Source organism: Herpailurus yagouaroundi, unplaced genomic scaffold, assembly GCF_014898765.1.
Source record: "Herpailurus yagouaroundi ecotype Mexico unplaced genomic scaffold, PumYag 530, whole genome shotgun sequence".
Classification (NCBI taxonomy): Eukaryota; Metazoa; Chordata; class Mammalia; order Carnivora; family Felidae; genus Herpailurus; species Herpailurus yagouaroundi.
In genome coordinates this window covers 3,827,959-3,847,567 of record NW_024412747.1, presented here as the reverse complement: position 1 = coordinate 3,847,567, position 19,609 = coordinate 3,827,959, and the positions used below count along the sequence as shown (strand labels likewise).

At 39.8% G+C, this 19,609-nt stretch overlaps 1 protein-coding gene across 6 annotated transcripts in view; it reads right to left on the bottom strand.

The window, feature by feature from the left end:
• LYST (lysosomal trafficking regulator) overlaps positions 1 to 19,609 on the bottom strand; it is a 194,911-nt gene that overhangs the window by 150,773 nt on the left and 24,529 nt on the right. For 3 of the 6 annotated variants that reach the window (XM_040464863.1, XM_040464864.1, XM_040464865.1), the window contains one exon: positions 2,457 to 2,546. The exons of the other annotated variants lie outside the window; for them this stretch is intronic. The gene's annotated coding sequence lies outside the window, so the exon portion shown is untranslated. The remainder of the gene's footprint in view (positions 1 to 2,456; positions 2,547 to 19,609) is intronic. 6 annotated transcript variants of the gene reach the window in all.

Below are 19,609 nucleotides of genomic sequence, written 5' to 3'. Positions count from 1 at the left end.
ATGAACCACCATGGTGCAAAGAGAAGCAGATAAACACAAAAGAGAGAAACCAAAGAAATTCCTAATACTACTTTGGTTCCTGTTCAGTCTTGGGCCTGATGGATTTAATTCCTGGATTCCTATCAGGATCCTAGGTATTATTACAGAGCAATCCTTTCTTTAGCGTAACAAAGATCATTGCTTTTAATATTATTGATCACTAGGAAAAAGAAAAGTATAAAAAAAATGTACATTACTCTTTATCCAAAATTGCAGCAATAATTTCTCTTACATAAATGCTGGTTCTCTATAAGCTTTCATAAGGTAAAATTATTCCATACATCAAATACTTTATAATAATTTATAATAACACATACTAATTATATATATGTATATAATAATATAAACTAGTTCATATTCAGTCCATAGTTATCCAATTTTATTAACTTATTTTACCTAATCTGTCACTGATTTTAAGGTACATAATTACTTACATAAGAGAAATAATTTTAGTGTTCCACTAAAACAGAAATAAGACTGCCAGTTAAAGCATACCACACTGCCTTCTTATCACTTAGAATTTTCCATACAATATCCCCTTCTCGGCCATCTAGACCATCCACCCTATGAGATGCACCATCTCCTATGAGACGCACCATCTCCCACTGCTCCTGGGATTTTCTTCCAAAGATGCTGACGTCATTCTGTGAGTTCTGCTGCAGGTGTTTTCTTGATCTTACCAGATGGGATCAGCAAAAAGTGTCCGAAAACAACCCGGAAACATTTAAAACTCATCAGATATCGTACCGATGGTGCATGTAACTCAGCTGCAGTACTGATTATGAACAGCTGTGACCAAGTTCACTCGTGAGCAGGCACGAACAACCCCTTCGCGAGGGCAGCCTGCCGACAGGGCTCCCTAGACACCACGAAGTGCAAGGCACGCTGCAACTTGAGCAATATTAAAAATGTGAAAGATCTAAAAATTGTGGTAATAATTAGGGTCTATTTTCCAGAAATTAAGATAACACAAATATTTAGTAGTGAAGAAATAATTTCAACCCCACTTCCTAAAAGCGCAAGATGCCAGGTCAGCCAAAAGCATTATAATCCATGCGGAAATGTAGGTTATTCCTGATTTTTAAATGTACATAAAATAAACACACAGTTACATACACAGGATCTTATACATAAATGATCTACTATCTGTTTTGGTTCACTTTGGACATCTGTTCACCTGCGCGCTCTCTCACTCTTCTTTACGGCCCGGCATCCTGCTGCAGGTGCACATTACCTGTGTTTCATTATACAGATGTACTATTAACTATGCAGCAATCTCTTATTGAAGATTTAGGTTATTTCTCATTTTTACTATCATAAACAGAGCTGCAATGAACATCCTTGCACTACTTGCACATTTATTCTCTATGTCCTTGTGGTGGAAACTTGTCGGAAAGACGTATTAGGTTTTATACATGACTTGTTAGGTCTGCTCCTAGATGTTTTGCAGTTTTCGCTGCTATTCTAAATGGGATTTTGTTTCCATTATACATTCTAAGTAGGATAGAAAACTGGTTTATAGGAGGCAAATAGGAAGTAGATTTATTTTGATATAGTAATCATATACCCAAACTTACTTTTTTTTTTTAGAAATTTCCAGATAAAAAACCTTCTCATTTACAAATAACAAAGATTCTGAATCTTTCTATCCAACATTCACATGCTTTCCACTCTTCTATCTAACAGCTTTAGTTAGCACTAACACAACAACATTGGTAGGGGTGACAGGGGACACTTTTGCTCTGCACATTAAGAAATATTCATTTCTTCCGACTCATCTACTAGGAATGTTGAATTTCATTGAATGCCTTTCAGCCACTCTGAATGCCAACTGAAAAGATGATTGCATGGTATTTTCAAAAGATTTTTTTAAATACTTTGAATACCCAGTAAAGTATAAAGGATACATAACATGAGGTTATAGCCAATACTCAGACTTACCAAGTATTAAACATTATGCTATGTTCAGATCAGTTTGTGTGTGTGTGTGTGCGTGTGTGTGTGCGCACGCGTGAGCATGCTCAAAGAAATCAAACCTTACAGTACAGGAAAGCCACACCCCACCCAACTTCTTCCTCTCTTCAGTTGGTGTTCATCATTCCTATACATGTTTTTATAGCCATAAAATATTCAATATTGTTTTAGCTATTTTTAAAATGTATATAAATAGTATGCTATATGTATCCTTTATAACTTTGCATTTCCCTCTTAACATTACGTTTGTTCCTTTAAACCATTGTGCAATAATGCCATTGTATGAATACACCACAATTTGTATATCCGTCTCTCCTACAGGAAAAGAAAGTTTAGTTGTTTGTACTTTGGGGTTTAATTAATGTCACATAACTATGTAGTTTCAAAGGGTTAGACTGAAACAAATATTTTGACTGTTAATATCTATTACATTAAATACTTACCAATCTCTCAACACTTCTGTAACATTTAGAGTCCTTATAATTTGAGCTCATGAACTAGATGAAACAAATATTCCTAGAATAAAGTTTCACCTATTAAAAAAAAAGACATCCATATTAATGGTAATAGTAAGACACAAATAATTTTAATAAAGCTCTGACACAAAAATCAATGGCCAGTCTTCATATTTGATGTAAAGGAAGCCAACAAACTTTTTGAACCTCAAGAACACACTAAAAAGTTTCTGCAGCTCCAAGAACGGAATCTTGAGACAGGGAGTGTTAGCACGTGATCTGAACAAGGTAACTTGACCACAGCTCCTTACTCCTCCTCTGCTCCCAGCTCCTTCCAACCTCCAGAGGAATCATCAGTTAACTACAGAGGAAGGAGAATCAGGCCAGGGTCGATCTCGATTGGAATCAGGGAGGCAGTGGCATACCACCTGCATGCCATGGGGAGCCAAGTCGCTACTCTCCTGTGACAGTGAGAGGCATCTGAGGATCTATGAAAACTCAGAAAAATACTAAAACCAAATAATGAATAAACTACCACTAAACCTCATATCCATGTTGAATTTTTAAAAATGAATTAATCTTTTGTGTACAATACCATGAAGGCTATTTCTAGAATACTAACAGATAAATTTCTACTCCTGGTGTAGCCGCAAGATGCTTCTGTTTGGTTACCAGTTTTCGCTCTATAGTTTTGACTAGACAGAGGCATAACAAATATTTCCTTAACACAGGTACAAGGCAACCATGAACATTTATTTTGAATCACAAGTTTTAAAATCAGAATGATCTTTAACTCTTTCAAGATGCTCAAAGCTAGAGAACTTTCTTAAATTCCCTTCAGCTTGGCAAACAGTGCTTGTACCACATTGTTCTAGGCACCTGAGGATAAAGTCTGCAGCAATGGGATTGGCTGTTCGACTACACAGGGCTTTATGTGATGTAGGAAAAGACACCCTTTCCCAGACTGCGGCAGCCCCACAGCTGGCAAAGTACAGGCTAGATTTCGGTCCCACTCCTCCACTCTGAGCACCAGACATCAGTCCATCAACTGCCGGACCAACTGAAACAGTCCTGGAATGAAGCCTCACTACACCGTCCGTACCTGCTCCTGCTGCATCCTGAACTACTAAAATTCATCTTGATATTTTGAACTCTAAAATTACAGAAGGGGAAGTTACTGATCAAATTGTGAGCCTAAATATGGTATTTTATTAATTGCTTTGACTCTTACAAGGTGGAGCCATCAGAGATGTTATGCGTGATGCTATGGTGATTCCAGGTAACTCAGCATGGCCATTAGAAGTGGAAGTTGACAGGGGCGCCTGGGTGGCCTCGTCGGTTAAGTGTCCGACTTCGGCTCAGGTCATGATCTCACAGTTCGTGGGTTCGAGCCCCACATCGGGCTCTGTGCTGACAGCTCGGAGCCTGAGGCCTGCTTTGGATTCTGTGTCTCCCTCTCTCTCTCTGCCCCTCCCCTGCTCATGCTCTGTCTCCCTCTCTCTCAAAAATAAATAAGCATTAAAAATTAAAAAAAAAAAAAAAAACAGCGGAAGCTGACAGACAACTGGATCCGTCTGTTTTTCCCTGTTATCAGGGAACACTTCTAGGCCATGCTGAGGGACTTCTCTTTTACTTGAAACTGGGATGGCTTCTTTGTCTATATTTTACACAGCCCAGCTTGGATATCCATGGAGTTTCATTCTATCCAAGGTTGTCACTCTATCAGCGGGCAGAGTCAGTTGTGCCCGCCACCTTCCTCTGCCCCCACGATCACACACACAGCTGCACTCCGACCTTTATCATCCTGTATTATACTGGAGGGCCATAAAGTCTGCAAATACAGCCTTGGAAACTAGATTGATGCCTTAGGGCATTATATGTATTTGCCTCTGTTTCCAAACTACATAAACACCCTGTAGTTACTTATGACTGTCTTACCCACTAGGTCATGAGTTCCTTAAGGCCAGGAACCCTGTCTTACTACTTTTTGTACTTTATAACTAAAACATCAAATTTAAAAATCGTTATTAGTATCATATTCAACTTTTTTTTAACTTTAAGTTCATTTATTTATTTTGAGAGACAGAGAGCAAGTGAGTGAGTGAGCAGGGGTGGGGCAGAGAGAGAGAATTCCAAGCAGGCTCCATGCTGTCAGCACAGAGCCCGATGTCGGGCTTGAACTCATGAGCCATGAGATCATAACCTGAGCTGAAATTAAGAGTTGGATGCTCACCTGACTTAGCCACCCAGGCACCCTATCATATTCAACTTCTAATGCAACAATTCTTATAATGCCTAAATAAATAAAACTTTCTCCTAACAATATTATAAGAACTTTTATATTCTTAAAATAAATGAAAAGCATAGCAAAATACCTGTAATCATGCAAATGACCTCAGGAAAATAATGTTTCACTTCTTCTTTTCTTTTTTTTTTCTTTTTTTAATGTTTATTTTTGAGGCGAAGGGAGAGGGAGGGGCATAGAGAGAGGGAGACAGAGGATCCAAAGTGGGCTCTGAGCTGAGAGCAGACAGCCCGATGTGGGGCTTGAACTCACGAGCCATGAGAACATGACTTGAGCCGAAGTCGGACTCTTAACCAACTGAGCCACCTAGACGCCCGTAAGTTTCACTTTTTCTAATACAGTGACTGGTAAAGTGTAAAACATGAATGGCCGAATCAAAAAGCAAAAACCTGACAATGTGTTAGCTATACCTCTTAGTTTTATTTCATCAGAAATTTCATTAATATGGCATTTACTTCAACAAATATTTATGGAACATTTACAACCTGCTGGCTCCTATTTTTGGCACTAGGAACAGTGCAAAAACAAAGTCCCTGCCCTCATGGATTCCAGTGAGATACAGACAGATGGAAAACAAACATATCGTAATGTCAGGCAGTGCTGTTACAAAAAAGTAAAGGAGTAAGGGTACAGAGCAACAGGAATGCTACTGTCATAGAGATTCCATAGTGATAAGGCTAAAGAGGTAATATCTGAGCTGAAGCCTGAATGAAGGAAGACAATGGGTCATGTGAGCATCTGGGGAAAGCAGTCCAGGACTCCGAGATTAGTTTCTGTTTGATGCACTGGATACTGAGTGCAAGAGAAGAATTTAAAAATTATTACAAAGAGGGAGAAAAGCTACTCATTCCCACTTGCCAGGGACTGAAGTAAGGTATGGAAAGGTGAAAAAGAAGTGTTCCCCTAGAACTGTTTCTCCTTAAGAATGGAAGTCTCCTTCCCGCCTGCCCCCCACCCCAAAAAGTCCACAAGACTTTTTAAGGCTGTGTGAAGAGCAGCACTGTTTAGTGATCGACAAGACAAACAGGACAGGAGGGTGGGAGGGAACATAAAGTTCTATTTTTGCTAGGCTAAATCTGACAGGTGGCTTGAAAACCAAGTAGACATTTGGATACACCAAACTGGACTCCAGGTGGGGAGGCTGGAACTGGTGAATCAATTTGGGAGTTATCAGCATACGGAAGGATTTTAACAGGACGAGAAGGATGAAATAACCCAGAGCAGTGCTGTCCAACAGAACTTTCTGCAATGACAGGACTGTGGCTAGTGGCCACACTATTGATCAGTGGGGAACAGAAAGTGAGTATAAATGAAGCAGAGAAGAGATTCTAAGGCTCAGCCCACGGGTTAGCATCCCCAAGTCGGGAAGCGGAGCAGGATCCAGCACAGGACACTGAGAAGGAGCAGCAGGTAGGGCAGGAGAAAAATAAGGAGAGCGGTGCCTCCCAGAAACCAGGTAAAGAAAGCTCGAAACAGGAAAGATTGATCAACTGTGTCAAATATTGCTCACAGGTTGAGTAAGATGAAGACTGGGTCATGACCACAGGATTTAGCAACGTGGAAGTTACTGAAACCTGTCAAAGAGTAGTCTCAGTGGAGTGGCAGAGGGTGGTGAGGAAGCAGAGGCAAGGGGGTTAAGACAGCTGTTTTGGGAAGTTCTGCCATTGGGTGGCAAGGAAATGGGTGGTAGCTTGAAGGGAACATGGGGTGGGGAGGTGGTGCTTTTTATTTGTTTTTTAATGAATGACATTATGGCACGTTTGTAAGCTGAGATACTATTATAGCATGTTTGCATAGCATGTTTCTCCAACAGGAGAAGGAAAATAAAAGAAAAGCTAGAACGAGAGGAGGTAATTGCTGCAGCAGTGAGTAGGCAATATGAAGACTATCTAGCACACAAGTGATAGGAACAGGGACGGTTCACGTAACGGAACAAAAAGGATGACAGTACGTGAGTACACGCAGGAAGACTAGCAGCTCTGGCAGGGAACAGACCAAGATTTGGGCGCTTTTGTTTCCTTGGTGAAACAAACTGCAAGGTTCCCGGCTGAGAGTGAGAAGTAGGAGGAGGTGTTAACCAATGAGTGGAACAGGGTCAAAACAGCAACCCCTAAGAGACTTCCGCCTAGGCTGCCATTAGTAACTAAGACTGAGTTCGGGTGTTCAATCCCTGGCCCTGTATTATGGTGCAATTCCCCAACACGTTCCCATGCACGGAATGATAGAATGGATGATGTCAAATACCGTTTGGGAGCCTAGGTATATCACAGCGTCAGCATCTCCTAACCTGTGCATGTGGCATCCCTGCCAAAAGCAGAAACTGGGCTACCTGGAATGAATTATTCTTACAAAATCCCTGTAACCCTGACTGCTCATCTTTACCTTTTGTAAATATTGGAGAATCTTTTAAAACGGTCTCTAGAATCTTCTGCGGAAGTAGCATCAAGCTCATCGAAATTTATGTTCATATATATATATATACACACACATGTATTTATGTTCATATATATACGTATGTACATATACATATATATGCATGTATATACACGTATATACATATATGTATATGTACACACACATATATATACAAATACATACATACATAATTTTGGAACTTTAGTCCTCCACAGTCTTCTAACAGTTTTCAAATTCACCACAATGACTCAAAGATTACCAGTTTGTCAATGACATTAACACATTTTCTCAGAATCTGAACCTGAGATGTGAACTCATTTAGAGCAGCCAACGGTTCTGGTACAATCTCCTCTCTAATCCTGGGCTTAAACTTTCTCCTATTATTATTCTTACATCCAGTCTTACTAGTCTATGTATAGAACATTCTTCATCATCAAAGAAGTCAGAAACACAACAGAAGCTGAGAATTTTCATTTACTCTCTGTATCCAATTATAGGGTCAGGGTTTTTGTGTATTTTTTTAAATCTTTTTAAAACATTGTGTGTATAGCTGACACACAATATTACATTAGTTTCAGGTATACAACATAGTGATTCAACATCTCTACACTTTATGCTGTGCTCACCACAAGTGTAGCTACTCTCTGGGGGTCGGTCTGTTTACATCTTCTACATATAAAATGTAAAAGGTCACCCTTAACCTCTTTCAAAACCTCAGCTCATTATTCTCTTAGTGTTGTACTCCATCCACCGCCGCCCCTTTTTCTGAGAGAGAGAGAAAGCGTGCACGTGTCCGTGATCGGGGGGGGGGGGGGAGGGGGGGGGAGGTGCAGGGGGGCAGAGAGAGAGAATCCTAAGCAGGCTCCATGCTCAGTAAGAAGCCCAATGCAGGGCTCAATCTCACGACCCTGAGATCATGACCTGAGCTGAAATCAAAAGTCACACACTTAACGGACTGAGCCACCCCGGCATCCCTGTATTCTCTTGTTATATGTGAGATCTGTACCTACATCTACATATTTTTGTTTCGTATCCTTCTTTCCCTCTTCTACACGTATTATTTTAAAATATGAGTTCATCTGGCCACTTTACCTCTCTTTTCTTCACATTATCTCCAGTGGTTCAGTAAAAACTCTGCCTATGGCCACCTTCCCTTCTGGAGACTATATCCATGGCATCTTATCTATCTTTTCTTTGAAAAAAGATATGTTATTTCTAATTCTCTAAATTCCAGCTTTGACCCATATTCCTCTTCCTGTTTTTTTTTACTGATCCATTTAGCTACCATTTACTAAAACACCCACTCTGTGCTAGGCACTAAGAATGCAAAATGTGAAAGTAATTCCGTCTCTGCGCCTAAGAAGGTCCCATTATGGTGGCAAAGGCGAACCAATACACAGGTACTGTATACTGATGAGGGGACACTGAGCCCAATTTGAGTAGTCAGGGAAGCTTCATGATGGACACAATCTTTCAGTAAAAGTTGAGCATGTAAAGGGAGAAAGAAGAGGGGGGCAGAAAGGCCTTACAGACAGAAAGAGCAGCTCAAGTCAAGTCCCGGAGAGAATTATGGTTAAGTGTGGTAATAAAATACAAAATGAGAAGCAGGAAAACAAGGATGGAGAGAGCAGTGACCAAGGATGAATAAAAGGACCTCCTGGTGGGCTCAGAGCTCAGCAGAAGTTGAAAACCATGAACGCTGGGTAGTGTCACTTTTCTCAGATGTTTGCGATTCTCCCGCAGGGCTTAGCTGCTTAGATCTAACAGTAGATAACACAGATTGTGTCGCTGACATAGAGATGGGAGTTTGGGTGGGTGAGGCGGCAGAAGGGAAAGGGAAAGGGAATCAAGGGTACAAGTGAGAGAACCATCCATACAGTCAAAACTGGGCTGTAGACCGGGTAGGAAAGAGAAAGAGGCCAGGTAGATGCTGACATACAAGCTGAAATACAGGCAACCCACGTCTATGAGATTAAAGAATAAAAAATGAGGGAATTAAGGATATAGGAATTTTGGAATTTTTAGATTTCTGAAACAAGCAGTTCCAGATCATAACATCAGCCAGAGTGTGACCCTGCACGTAGGTGTCTGAAATGCAAGTTAAGGTCACTGCAGTTAAGTAACCATGAGGCTGGATCATGGTTAGCTCTTAAATAAAAGTTCCTTGGAGACAGGGATTTTGTCTGCTGCATTTACTGCAAAATCGACAGCATCTAGCACAGTATGTGGCACAACCTTTTGTTGAATTTCTTAAATGAACATCATGGATTTCTCCCAGGATTCCCATTATTTTCACCTGTCTAAGGAGCCCTCATTGTGGGTCAAAATTAGGCTCGGAGTTATCAGCTCCCCTGACTATTTCCTTAACCTTCTGGAAATGAAACGGTCAATAAAGTAAGTCAATAGCAGCCCTGCTTTTACTGAGTGAGACTTCCCACAGACATTTGGACAGCCGACTATGATATCTCAGCTCTGTTCTGGTTCTGTGATTAATTTCCACAACCTATTATCCAAAAGATCACAGAATTAAGCCATCACCGTCAGTCTTGTGGATTCTGACATAGTCATTTCCTTGACATACAGTATAAAACTACTACACCTCCCCCCTACACCAAGTCATTACCACAGATATTCTTCAGTTTTAGGCATTTTTTAATACCTTGTCATTTCTGTTTTAGTCAGTGCTACCAATAACATTACATTTACCACTGAAAATAAAATCTCACGCTCAACAATAGGACAAGAAAGGCTCTCTAGGTCACCAAGTTGCCTCCCTAAGAACCATCAAACCTATCACTAATTCATTCATTCATTCATTCATTCATTCATAAATTCAACCAAAATTTATTTCTTATTCAATAAATACTTACTACTCTGCTTACTCATTATATTTCCCTAGTTCTAAATCTGTTCTGAATAGTCAAACAGTCAGCATTGTGACAGTGCTGAAAATAAAGGCAGGACATTGGGAATCTAGCAAGTACTAGCTGCAACACAGAGCTGTGTCAAGTTTGGCTTCCTTTTCCATAAAATGTCTGTCCCACAGAATTACTGCGTGGATCTTCAAAGATTATATAACATCAGGAAACGTTCTTGGTAAACGCCACAGCTCTTTAAATGCTCAGTGCTAGGTGAACAGCAGAGAGTGCCATCTGCAGGAAGAAAAAGATCATCGCCACCTGTCCTCAGAACTGTGTATGGAAATGCTGATGTTCTGCTCTATGAGCATATAGTTTCCAAGGAAGCACTGAAAATAAAAGTAGGGAGTACCTGTCTTGTGACTTTTATAGAAAAGGAAAAGAGGAAAAAGACAAGAAAAAAGTTTATAATAATGAACTTTATTCTTATAGCCTCATTAGAAATCACACATTTTCCTCGGGAAATGGTAACATTTGAAGGACTCAATTCCTAACTTTAACCAAATGCCAAAATCCTGGTAAATTCATCTTTATTTTTTTTATTATTAAAAAAAATTTTTTATGTTTATTCATTTTTGAAAGACAGAGAGAGATAGAGCACAAGCAGGGGTGGGGTGGAGAGAGAGGAGGACACAGAATCTGAAGCAGGCTCCAGGCTCTGAGCTGTCAGCACAGAGCCTGACGTGGGGCTCGAACTCACGAACCATGAGATCATGACCTGAGCCGAAGTCAGACGCTCAACTGACTGAGCCACCCAGGCGCCCCTGGTAAATTCATTTTTAAAATAATATTAAGTGCTTGCCTAAATTTCCTAATTATAATAGTATTAGGGAAATTGCCATTGGAAAGAATATCTTAAAATATTTCTTTTAAAATGTTTATTTATTTTTCAGAGAGAGAGACAGAGACAGAGTAGGAGCACAGGAGGTCAGAGAGAGAGGGAGACACAGAGTCTGAAGCAGGCTCCAGGTTCTGAACTGTCAGCACAGAGCCCGACGTGGGGCTCGAACCCACAAACCACAAGATCATGACCTGAGCTGAAGTCGGATGCTTAACCAACTGAGCCACCCAGGCGCCCCAGAAAGAATACTTTTAGAAATGTATTATGTACCAAGAAGGAGGAGACTGCTATCAATCACAGGATTATTGTAAGGATTGACTACAATACTATACAGAATAATAAATATTCAGTGAATTCTTTTGAATCAGAACTTGCCACTATTTGAAGCAAACTTTTGAAAATAAAGGCTGGTTGTTATGGACTATTAATCATGCTAAATCTCATCTCTCCAGAGTTCAATATATATTGACTAGAGACTGATCAGTGACTTTCTCAAAGATCTCACATATTCTTTGTAACAAATCACTAAATCTAAAAACCCTTAGGAGAAAAATTTGATAACACTATACTATTTCATAAATGACATAAATAAAGGTATGAATATGAATATGTTAGAATCATACATTTTCACAATGGCAGAAAAGTTTAGACATCATATTATCCAACCACATTCCACAGTTAACAAAAACTGAGGCTCACAGGTCCACCTTCCCATGGTTAGGTCCCATGACAGTTGTCTTGGGAGTTACATGATATGTTTAGAGCTAATTAAGTAGAACGAAAATAACCAAGTTTATTAACCAAGACGTGACCTTTCTCCTTCTGTCAGGTCAATTAAAAATTAGACAATGGGCAAAGAAGTTTCCTTAACACTAAATACTATCTCTGAATGTTATCCGGAACTTTTACTCAAGTCTGCTAGGTTTCAATCTACACACCTGGAAACATGCTTCAAGAACCTCTCTACAAACTTCTGTTTGTTGCACTAAGTGCAAATGCAACTAGACAGTAATCCTGCCTCTGTGTCCTATGCTGTTTCCTTCCACCAGTCAAATATCCTGCCACCCCAAACTTCTCAAGGTATTCTATAGCTTCATGTTATCTTTTTGCATATGTTTCCACATTTCTCTTTTACATCAAGAAGTAAATGAACTGGAGAAAAAAAAAAACCCCACAAAACTCTGCTCCTCCTAGAAAGAAGTATTCACATTTTAACAAGAAGTAACACCTTCAGCTCTAACTGGAGTTACAAAGTACAAGACGCATTAGTCACAGAAGTCAGCTCTGATGTAGATGTTCCATATTAAAAACATAGGACTACACTAATCCTTAACCAGTAAATGTGGGGGGGGGGCGGGGGAAGAACAGTTGTACTGTTCCTACTTTTATTCTGTATTATGCATTTATGTATTTGTATTAGAGAATGCAAAAATGTGCTGAAATAATTTTAATTTATGTACAATTGCTTAGCCTGATTTAAAAAACTCAATAAAATGAAAATGGCAGTGGTGTGGGGGCAACAGGTGGAAATCTAAGCAGTGACCCCAGAAAAATGAACATGCTATTTTTTTTTTTTTCACATTTCAGGAGTCGACAAACACCCACCTATTCCCCTCCCCCTCTCTAAGCCCATGAAGTCTTGGTTAACACTCTCCCTTGTGGCTGCCTGGACACCTATAACTGGCCCAGAGAGAAGTCATCATGGCCCCTCATTCGACAAAGCAGGCCTGAGTACAACACAGCAAGGCAGAAGTTTGAAGTAAATTGAGAGGAAGCCACACCAAAAGGTACCGAAGTTAAGCCCTTCCACAAGCAGTTCATTTTCCCTACAACAAACAAATGGGGAACCAGATATCTCAGAAGAACCTGGGTTTGATCCTGAGCACCATAAAAGAATGGAGATTGAGACACTGTAGTTATAGTGAGGTGGTAATAAGAAGAACTACAAAGACTCATCAGGGTAAATCATCTCCTGCCGCTTCACACCCTCCTAGGAGGAATGTGCTAGAAGTTTTACACCAAATGGCTCATACATCTTGAAATCACATCTCTGGATTTTTATAGAATAATGAGAATGATGGTGATGATACAGCTAACATCTAAAACAACTACGAGACATGAGGCACTACTGTAAGCACACTACTATAGTAGCTGGTTTATTCCTCATAAGGATGTTTTAAGTACAGTTCTCTCCCCACTTGTCACATGTCACAAACTGAAGCACTGTGAGGTTAAGCAACTGCTTCAGGCCACACAGCTACTAAGCGTCAGAGGCAGGATACAGACTCAGGCACTCTCTGGATTCTGCATGCAAATTTCTGTTCTCCCAAGCAAACATCAACTCCTCCCTCCAACAAACCAGCTCTTCCTTCCTCACTCCTATTTCAGTTGATGGGCTCTACCCAGTTACTCAGGGAGAAACCAGAATAGCATTTCATCTGGGGCCCAGTCAGTTCTTCCATTTGACAGCTTTGCTGGTTTACCTCTGCATCTGCTACTTGCTAACTCTATGACCCTGGCTTACTTGGCTTCCTCTAAGTTTCAGTCTTAACGAAGAGCATGTAAAATTGTTGCGAATATTCATTCACTCATTCATGCATTCATTCAAGCTTGTGCATGCAAATGGGAGAGGGGTAGAGGAGAAGGAGAGGGAGAATCCCAAGCAGACCCCACACTCAGCGCAGAGCCCAAGGCGGGGCTTGAGCTCACAACTGTGAGATCATGACCTGAGCTGAAATAAAGAGTCAGATGTTCAACTAACTGAGCCACCCAGCCACCCCTGCTGTGAATATTTTTTATTAATTTAAATTCAAGGTCGCTGACACACAGTGTAGTATTGGTTTCAGGAGTATCCTGTTGTGAATATTTAAATTACATGGGGTAACTCACATAAGATGCGTTGCATGGGGAGGGGCAGACTGTAGGAAGATCAATAATTATTAGTGATTATGATCATTACCTTGAATGCCTGGATGCCGGAGCATCCACCGGCCCTCATCCCCTCTCTCACTTGTAATACTGACAACCTCTTAATTGGTTACTCTGCCTGGTCTACTTTCCATCCAATCCAAATTCTACAACTGCTAAAAATGTCATTCACGTTTCCTAAAATAATAAATGACACTCCAATTCCTAGGGAATAATTTCCCAACTCCTTATTATCGTGCTATGTCATTCCCTCCACCATCTAACCTTTCTAATCTCTCGGCACATCTCAGAACACGTTCCAGCACCCCATAACTCCTCCTAAGGGTGCTCACTGTCTCAACACTATTTCACTAATGTTTCTTGTCATGTTGTTGCTGCTGCAGAAATTCCTATTCATTCCCAGTTCACTACTTTCAACATGCCTCTTAAGACTCACCGCCTTGTGTTAACGGTATTGTATTGTTTCTTTCCAAACAAGATTATACTCCCCTTAAGAAGGAAAATCAGGTCTCATTTGTTTAGAAAAATTTTTTTTTTGCCTAATACAGTGCCACAGATAGTAAGAGCTCAACAAACAAACACCAATTCATTTGATACTAGCTTTGATAGAAAACATTTTAACATTCAAATTCCTTTAGGAAATTTTCCCACAACTTAAACTCTGAGAAATAAATAGCCACATTTACAAAAGCCTTTTTCTGTTCGATAGCAGGCATTTAAGGTACTGAGGAAAGTGCTACAGAAACACGTAAAAAACGTTACCAAAATTTTTTTAGATTAAAAACAAAAAACTTTAGCAATAAAATCTTGGATGTTTATTCTTCCTATTTTAAAGATTATAATGCAGAGGACACAGTTTAAAAGTTCTTTAAAATCGGGGCGCCTGGGTGGCGCAGTCGGTTAAGCATCCGACTTCAGCCAGGTCACGATCTCGCGGTCCGGGAGTTCGAGCCCCGCGTCAGGCTCTGGGCTGATGGCTCAGAGCCTGGAGCCTGTTTCTGATTCTGTGTCTCCCTCTCTCTCTGCCCCTCCCCCGTTCATGCTCTGTCTCTCTCTGTCCCAAAAATAAATAAACGTTGAAAAAAAAATTTAAAAAAAAAAGTTCTTTAAAATCAATTTTAGAAATAACGGTTTTCCATATCTCCTAAAGAAACAATAAAAACCCAGATTGGGATCTTATCCTAAATGTGAAATGAAAATAATAAAAATATTTTATATAGCAGCACCAGAATCATCAGTTTTTAATATTTGTCTTGTATAAGGTAAAAGATTCTGCAAATTGTTTCAGAAATACTGAACACAGATATACAGAAGCTGTAAAGACACCACGTAAGTGTGCATGGCAATAGTTTCCTCTTATTCCTTCATAATTCTTATAGACACAGTGAAAATTAGCGTCCCTTCTAAAAACAATTTGGGGGGCGCCTGGGTGGCGCAGTCGGTTAAGTGTCCGACTTCAGCCAGGTCACGATCTCGCGGTCCGGGAGTTCGAGCCCCGCGTCAGGCTCTGGGCGGATGGCTCAGAGCCTGGAGCCTGTTTCCGATTCTGTGTCTCCCTCTCTCTCTGCCCCTCCCCTGTTCATGCTCTGTCTCTCTCTGTCCCAAAAATAAATAAACGTTGAAAAAAAAAATTTAAAAACAATTTGGTTGAGGCAGTCAATTACAGACAAATGTGTTCACTGTTATAAAACGTGGCACATCAAGAAAGATTAGCAGTGAGATCAAGTTGAGACCCAGCTGCTTACTCTGCCACTCTCTAACCACCCATGAAGATGGACAGACAGATAGGAGGAGAGAAGGTACTGAGAGTGATAGAGAACAGAAATAAAAAAGGAGTATATATTAAGCAAATGCATTTCAACTTCAAACTATGCTTAATATTTTTTTCTACTACATTGAGTATCATCACAATTTAGTTTCTACCACTGTGGTAAACATGTAGACACATGTAAAGAAGAGGGGTTAAAGTGATAAATGAATTACATACTGAAAACCAAATGCTGTCACTTTTTATAGTATATCAGACATCTTTTGGTTAGGAGATTACTTTCATAAAGTGCATTAAAATGTTCAAGGGGTTGGCAGTATAGTCTAAAGAATACTACACTAAAAACCAAGAGACTTTAGGTTTTCTGGTTTTGCCTCAAACACTCTTTAGAATCTTAGGCAAATGTTTAACCCTTCTGATCCCCATTTTTCTCATACATATTAAAACAAAAACAGGGGCACCTGGGTGGCTCAGTTGGTTAAGTGTCTGTCTCTTGATCTTGGCTCAGATCATGACCTCACAGTTCATGAGATCTGCCCTCACATCAGGCTCTGCAATGACAGCACAGAGCCTGCTTGGGATTCTCTCTCTCCCTTTCTCTCGGCCCCTCCCCCGCTCATGTGCACACACATGAGCATACATGCTCTCTCAAAATAAATAAAAATAAAATAAATAAAAACAAAAACAAAACAGATGATTTCTAATTATCTTTTGGGCTGTGAACTTCCACGACAGTATAGTATGCAGAAAACAGAAATATAGTAATAGTAATGTAGTAACAGTAAGCATCAAAGTTAATTTAAAGTCAAAATTACACATTCTAAATGTTTCCTTAAATTGTGCATAATCAAGTTTTATCAAAACTACATTACTGGGATTCTATTTTTAAAAATAAAGTGTAGAGAAAATGAATATGTTTCAGTTGTATGGAACATATGACTTCAGAAATATTCTCCGGGGGTGCTTGGGTGGCTCAGTCAGTTAAGCACCTGACTCTTAATTTCAGCTCAGGTCATGACCTGGCAGTTCATGAGGTCGAGCCCTGCATTGGGCTCTGTGCTAACAACACGGAACCTGCTTGAGATTCTCTCTCTGCCCCTCCCCAAGTTCTCTCTGTCTCTCAAAATAAATAAATAAACTTAAAAAAGAAAAAAGGAAATTTTCTCCAAAATATTTAAATAAGGCTAACAGAAAAAACTTAAAGAACAGTTACCATCTTTGGAAGCATTATTAAAGAGGAAATCCGGAAGACAATAAAAGATTTTAATCTTTAATAAATCTAAGTTACAATGCACTTAAGATCCAGTAAAGTCTAGACAAGTAAGTATTAAAAAGTAGTATAAATGCAAGCTGATAGAAAGACACAGCTGTTCTGCAAGTTACACCAGTAAAACCTCCCTTTACCATCGACCAGGATGCACTGAACTGTATACTTCAATGAATCAATACCCAGAAGCAGTAACAATGAGTGATTTTATGAACAGATAAATGTTTTGTTGCCCTTTCAAATAAGCCACATTAATATAATAAAAGAGGAAATCATTCTTACCATTGTTTTAATTTCACACCCATCCAAACTCAGTATAATAATTACACTGTTGAAATAATACGTATGCAATTACAATTATTATTATTCCATCTAAGGAACTCAGACAAATGAATCTACAGAATTAATTAAAATGCTATTGTACCAAATCACATTTTGATCAGAGCAATCTTAAAGATCGAAGAGAAAGAAGAAAGGAAAAAATTAATATACTATTATTGCTCTTTAAAAGTTCATAATACTCAAATGAGCATATAGAATTGATTTCACTTATGATAAATAAATTACTAAAAACAACACACTCAGCCAAAACCCAAATGCTACCACAGATAATTTAAATATATTTAACTAAAATATATTTCCACTAAGCAAAGACACAGTTAACTTTGAAACAGTTAAACATAAGAACATATTCCTAAAAAAATAGCAAATCCATCCCAACAACTATCTTGGGGATTGGACATGGTTAAACCATGCCAAAAAAAGCAGGCGTAAAAATAGAGAAAAAACAGAAGCGCCTGGGTGGCTCAGTCGGTTAAGTGTCCGACTTTGGCTCAGGTCATGATCTTGCTGTTTCATGGGTTAGAGCCCCGTGTCGTGCTCTGTGCTGGCAGCTCAGAGCCTGGAGCCTGCTTCAGATTCTGTATCTCCCTCTCTCTCTGCCCCTCTTCCACTTAAACTCCATCTCTCTCTCTCAAAAATAAACATTAAAAAAAAATTTTTTTTAAGTAGAGAAAAAATAGGGGCGCCTGGGTGGCTTAGTTGGTAAAGCATCTGACTTCGGCTTAGGTCATGATCTCACAGTTCATGGGTTTGAACCCTGCGTCGGACTCTGGGCTGACAGCTCAGAGCCTGGAGCCTGCTTCAGATTCTGTGTGTGTGTGTGTGTGTCTCTCTCTGCCCCCTCTCCAGCTTGTGCTCTTCCTCTCTCTCAAAAATAAATAAATAGGGGCACCTGGGTGGCTCAGTTGGTTAAGCATCCGCCTTTGGCTTGGGTCATGTTCTCGCGGTTCGTGAGTTTGAGCCCCACCATCGGGCTCTGGTGCAGAACCTGCTTGGGATCCTCTCTCCCCCCTCTCTCTCTGCCTCTACCCTGTTTGCACTCTCTCTCTCAAAATAAATAAACCTAAAAAATTAAAAAATAAACATTTTTAAAAAGTAGAGAAAAAATAACCAACAACATTTTTCACAAAACTAAAACAAATAATACTAAAATTTATATAGAACCACAAAATACCCTGAAAAGCCAAGGCAATCTATTTTTTTAGTGTTTTTAAAATTTTTAATTCCAATATAGGGGGTACAGCAAAGGGGTACATGAATCCCTTTAAATTAGTTAGGCAAAGCAATCTTGAGAAAGAACATAGCTGGAGGTATCACAATCTCACATTTCAGCATATACTACAAAGCTATAGTAATCAAAACAGTATGGCACTGGCACAAAAAGAGACACATCAGTAGAAGAGAATAGAGAGCCCAGAATAAACCCATGCCTACACAGTCAATTAATCTATGACAAAAGAGGCAAGAAAATACAATGGGAAAAAGACAGTCTTACCAGACGAGTTTCTTATACTATATGTGGAAATAAGTTCAAAATGGATTAAAGACCTAAATGAAACCATAATACCTAAAACCATAAAAATCCAAGAAAAGAGCTCAGGCAGGAATGTCTCTGACACCGGTCACAGAAACATTTTTCTATATATATCTCCTAAGGGGAAAAAAAAAAAGGCAAAATTAAAACTATTGGGGACTACACCAAAAAAAAAGTTTCTGCCCAGTGAGGGAAACCATCCAAAAAACAAAAAAGCAACCAAATAAATGGCAGAGATACTTGCAATGATATATCTGAAAAGGGGTTAACAGTTAAAATAAAGAACTTAGGGGCGCCTGGGTGGCGCAGTCGGTTAAGCGTCCGACTTCAGCCAGGTCACGATCTCGCGGTCCGTGAGTTCGAGCCCTGCATCAGGCTCTGGGCTGATGGCTCGGAGCCTGGAGCCTGTTTCCGATGCTGTGTCTCCCTCTCTCTCTGCCCCTCCCCCGTTCATGCTCTGTTTCTCTCTGTCCCAAAAATAAATAAAAAACGTTGAAAAAAAATTAATTATTAAAATAAAGAACTTATATGAATCAACACCAAAAAAGAAATAATCTGATTAAAAATGGCTAGAGGGCCTGAATACACATTTTTCCAAAGACATATAAACAGCCAACAGACACATGAAAAGATGCTCAACAGTGTTAATCATCAGAAAAATGCGAATCTGGGGCACCTGTGTGGCTCAGGTAGTTAAGTGTCCAGCTCTTGGCTCCTGCCCAGGTCACGATCTTGCGGTTTCATGAGTTCGAGTCCTGCGATGGGGCTCTGCATTGGCAGTGCAGAGCCTGCTTGGGATTCTCTGTCTCCCTCTCTCTGACTC